Source organism: Camellia sinensis, chromosome 1 (genome assembly GCF_055761805.1).
Source record: "Camellia sinensis isolate YWXY chromosome 1, ASM5576180v1, whole genome shotgun sequence".
Classification (NCBI taxonomy): Eukaryota; Viridiplantae; Streptophyta; class Magnoliopsida; order Ericales; family Theaceae; genus Camellia; species Camellia sinensis.
This window is the reverse complement of record NC_138961.1, coordinates 227,930,349-227,935,239: the sequence shown is the minus strand read 5'-3', so window position 1 is coordinate 227,935,239 and position 4,891 is coordinate 227,930,349. Positions and strand designations below refer to the sequence as shown.

The 4,891-nt window shown below is 32.2% G+C and overlaps 1 long non-coding RNA gene across 2 annotated transcripts; it reads right to left on the bottom strand.

Annotated features, from left to right (window-relative positions):
- Positions 1 to 219: 219 nt before the first annotated feature.
- Positions 220 to 3,141, bottom strand: LOC114263755 (uncharacterized). Of its 2 annotated transcripts, none has more exons than XR_014345560.1 (5): positions 2,814 to 3,141; positions 2,533 to 2,670; positions 2,209 to 2,312; positions 1,928 to 2,122; positions 220 to 511 (listed from the first exon to the last, which is right to left on the bottom strand). It is a non-coding gene; the product is annotated as an uncharacterized LOC114263755 (long non-coding RNA). The 2 variants fall into 2 exon arrangements; XR_014345561.1 differs by having other exon boundaries at positions 2,602 to 2,670.
- Between the last annotated feature and the right edge of the window lie 1,750 nt (positions 3,142 to 4,891).

Genomic DNA, 4,891 nt, shown 5'->3' with positions numbered 1-4,891 from the left:
GATTTCATGTTTTGGAGATACTGGTAGGATAACTAATTTCATGATCCTATTTTATTCTAATTATTTTGTCAGAAGGTAAAGAAAATTATTTCAAAAAAAAATATAACTATTGTGTAAATTTTTTTAATTTTTCTCAAAATTAGGCAAGGTTATATGGTAATTGCTTCACATCATTCACTTTGTAACACTAACATAAAAGTGATTGGTCACAAATTAGGATACCACAAGAATTTGTCCCATCGTCATAGTATAATTATTTTTTAAAAAAATTAAAAATATTGAGAAATTAATATGTATCTGAAAATGTATTAATCTGGACTAATCAAATTGCGAGTCAAACATATGTATATGGTTTGGTAGTGGCGTGATGCTTTTTCACTTCCTACTTTTCTATTTCTAATGGGAACCAACGTATGAGACCAGCAAAGCCAAGCCAAGCCAAGCCAATCATTCCCGTGACTAACGCTTATCAGATTGATTGACCCAAAGTCTTCTACGCTTATTAGTACACCTGGAAAGACACACAAAAAAAAAAAAAAAAAAAAAAAAAAAAAAAAAAAAAAACAGATAACGATAAAGATATTAAAGTTTTTATCAAATAAATGATCAAATGTGGGTATGATATATAGACTTCAAACTCACGTGACAGATTTTATTATTTATTTAGTAGAAAATTTGAGACATATAATATTTTCTAAAAAAGTCTCCCTAGTTTGTTTGCTAATATTTAATTATATGTATTAATTAATATAATAAAAAATGATATGACATAATTTTACAGATTATAAATATTTATAATTTGTATAATTAGTGGATTTTATAATTTTGAAGTAGGAATATCTTAACATATGTTGATACACTAATTAATATACTAATTAGTACATATAACACCGCGGTTAATTATTTAATTAATTTAGCCTGTTGATCTCCTTGTATACCTTTAGACTTAATTAATTTAATCCTTTAATTCAGTCAATTTAGTCTGTTAATATCCTTGTATTATACACTTAGACCTCATCAAATTTTGCCAATTTCTTTTAAAATTGGTATCCGGCTCACTAGATGGATTAATCCGAAAAATTAATCCCACTGTTCACTAGTGGGAATCTCAGCAAAGCATTAGACCTTATCAAATTTGGCCGACTACCACCGTCCACTAGCAGAGATCTCAATTAAAGCCCGAGTAAAACTCCATATGAATTTGCCTCAAGAAATTATTTACACTTAATCTTGACCACCATACTAGTCCTTTACGATTTCCCCTCCCCCACCCCCTTTGTTTTTTTTTTCTTTTGAACAAGAAAAAATAAAACTTTGAGATGTCATCACTACATCTATGGGTCCAAGTTCCGGAATAATCGGTTGTCGACCTAATTTAACCCAATTCATAAGAAGAGATTACTACCGAGACAGCAATAGAACTCAATCACATGCGCTAAAAGAGATCAGGTATCGATTTGAGTACAGTGCAAGATTCCACAAAAAAAAAAAAAAACTAGCTGAATAATCCAATATATTCACATCCCCAAAAGTCAAATCTGACTCACTGCTAGAAAATGAATTGCCTGCACCATCAGGCCACCACCACCGAGCACAATTGGATTCAACAACTCATAATAAATAAATAATTATGATTTTGGTTGGATAATTCTATGAGCCTTTTATTCTGTATATGCAGAATTCAGAGGTGGTGGAAGAACTTATTTTATGATAATATTTTTGTCATAAAATTCTAAAAATGACATTCTGGATAATGCAAATTAATTTATCCTATTTAATCATGTCTGGTTAATGTATAGTGCCACAAAATGTCCATGATTTAAAAAAAAAAAAAAAATTACAAGTGAATTTGATAATTATAAATGTTGAATAATGGATTTTTGTAAATTAAAAATAAATATAAAAAAAAAAGAAGAGAAAAATGTACCTATAAATCCCAAGAAGAAGGGTTCAGGATATAATCTCTAAGTCTATCTGTTGTATGTGGTACAGCCGCCACCAATGTATGGACCACAGCAATTGTAGCTTCAAGTGGGCCATCTTCAAGAAAAACATCCATTTGAACACGTATTTTATCAACGATCTAAAGAGTGTGAAATTGGATCAGCAAGACGCATCCAAGCTGCTATATTGAAAACGTCAATATCAAATTAACATCCAAAAATATATTCCATGTCATTTTTAAAATTCTGTGCCACAGCTCCAAACCCGTCAATGCTTGCACACTTTACATTCAAGCTTTGGTCAGAGCCCAGAGTGACAAGAGCAGGCAACACATGAGTTGAGGCCACTTTAGCATCAATATTTGGTACCTATTAAGGGAAAGATATCTGAGATTTAATAACACACATGGTAGAAGTAGTCAGAGATGACAACTCCAGGAGAATGAATGCACTTACACTAACTTTCAACAGATTGGTAGCACTGATTTGCATATTTATGTAGGAGCTTATAAGTTACAACCATTTCCCATAAGAGATTAAAAATCATATTATGATGTTCTTCAAATGTACTGCGTTATGTAAAACGTACCAGTAAAATAATGAATTTCAGACCAACCATAAGATCAATATACTGAAACTTTTTTCTCAAAATACGAACCAGAGGAAGCGGACAGAGTTAACAATCTCAGCATGGAGCCTAGTTGGCTGACCCTCCTCCACACGCCCCCTGGCCAGACATCAGAACCTATCAGAAGCATATGGCAGTAGCTAGATTTTTGAAAGCTATCACAATATTATGCAAAATAAAATGTTCTGTCCCACATGGAAGTGGACAAGATTTGTGAAAAAGTTGGGTCATGCAGAGATTACCCTATATACTGTTTAAGACAGGAGGTAGAAAACAGTGTTCCTGAATTTTCTGAAATGTTCGGAAATGGACATGTCTCAATCGCTTTCTCATGCACAAATGGAAGCGTTTCTGCCAGCAACTGTAGTAAGACATCAACATTTCCGAACATTTCCTGAGCAATGAACATACTCGTTAGCCGCACAAAAAATTCAATTTTTAGTATTCCTGTTTTTCTCAACACCCCTTTGCATGTTTGATTGTCTCACTGGGATGGAAAGTGGAGAAAATATGGAACATCCACCGAATTATTAGTTTGATAATTGATTGCGGGATAAGGAGAAAATGATTGAAGGTGGAGAACATGTGAGTCCCATTAAATAGTTTAATTCAGTGTTTATTTTAGTGGTACCAAATTCTGGATAGTTCTAGTACTGGTATGGAAGATTATATTAAAAAAAATGGATAGAAATAAGAGTTTTGATTTTCTCATGTTCAAATTTTAACTTGAGAGAACTTATAGGGTTTGTAAAGCCCACCACGACTTTCGTTCTGATAATTTAAACCATTCATTTTGAAGGTCCCGTATATGTCATCTATCAAAAAAATTAAATCAGTCCAATAATCGTAACAATTTCATTTATTGTATTTATCTTTAAGAAAATTGATGGTTTATTTTAAAACATACACGCCATGTTTGGTTTGTTTTTTAGAAAAAAAAAAAAAATTAGATTTTTTTTTGTAAAAATGAAAACTAATTTGATAAAGATAAATATCAAAAAATATTTTTAAAATTTTAAAAATTATTTTTGAGCTCCCAAAAAATAAAATTATATAAAAATGATAAGTATTTTTTTTTCTTTTTTTCTATATCTTTCACCAAATTAATTTTAAATTTTTTAGAATTATTTTCTAAAATAAATTTTTGAAAATCAAACCAAACATGGCCACAATTTTTTTTTTTTTTTTTGTCAAACACGATAAAGTGAAATGTTACGATTATCGGATTGATTTAATTTTTTTTCATGGATGATATAGATGAGGTGTAGACACTTAAATTTTCACGCGTCTTGATCACCGTCTGATTAATCAAGGAAAATAAATTTTCTTTGATTGCTCAAAATTTTCAGATGGATATGGGTCCTACTAAAATTACGGATCTTAACTTATTTTAAATTATGGGTCACACTAAAAGAAAAGTGAACTTATTTTGACAAATGGGTCAACTTAAAAGTGTGGGGCCCATGAAGATATTTTGTCAAAACAGTTCCGATTGATAGCTCGAAAAGAAGACGGCTCGAATGGCCCAAGTTCAAAACGACGTCGTTTTGGATTTTTTTTTTGTTTCTCTTTTCTCTTTGAAGATGAGGAACACAGAGAGAGAAGAGGAAGCTGGGGAACACATCATCTTCATCAAGAACAACACCTTCATCAACACATCATCTTCATCAACGTCATCTTCATAAATGACAACACCTTCATCAACACATCATCATCATCAACAACATCTTCATCAACATCATCATCATCAATACATCATCATCATAAACAACAACATGTTCACCAACATCATCATCATCATCAAACACATCATCATCATTATAGCTCGGCTTTTTTGCCCCCCCTTTCGGAAACTCGAAAGATGCCCTACAATTCGGATTCCCGCAGTTCTGAATCTAATCTCACAAGTGCAATGTGAAACTGATAATCACCAAAGAGTCCAAATCCGGCAAATCGTTTTAGAAGATAGATTTTGAATCAAAAGTGTCAAAATTGGACTGCTTTGCCAGATACAGAGTCGTTACCTAAATATTTTATTTTGAAGAAGTTTAGGAAACCCATGACTCATGCTAAAGGCCACGTGTTTGTCATCACCAAAGTTGTCTCAGCTCGGGAACTTAGGTATGAGAGGGGAAGGTCATGAATTCAGCACCCCCGCTTGCTCGGTCAAAGATCGGCTTCTACTAATCATGATATGATCTTTTATAAACATTATGTGTTCTTGTTCCGATTATTAAACTAGCTTTACTATGTGATGTGCACAAGCAAGTATAGCCTAGTTTGCTCAATTTGGAACAATTCAACTCATGTTTGTTTGTGA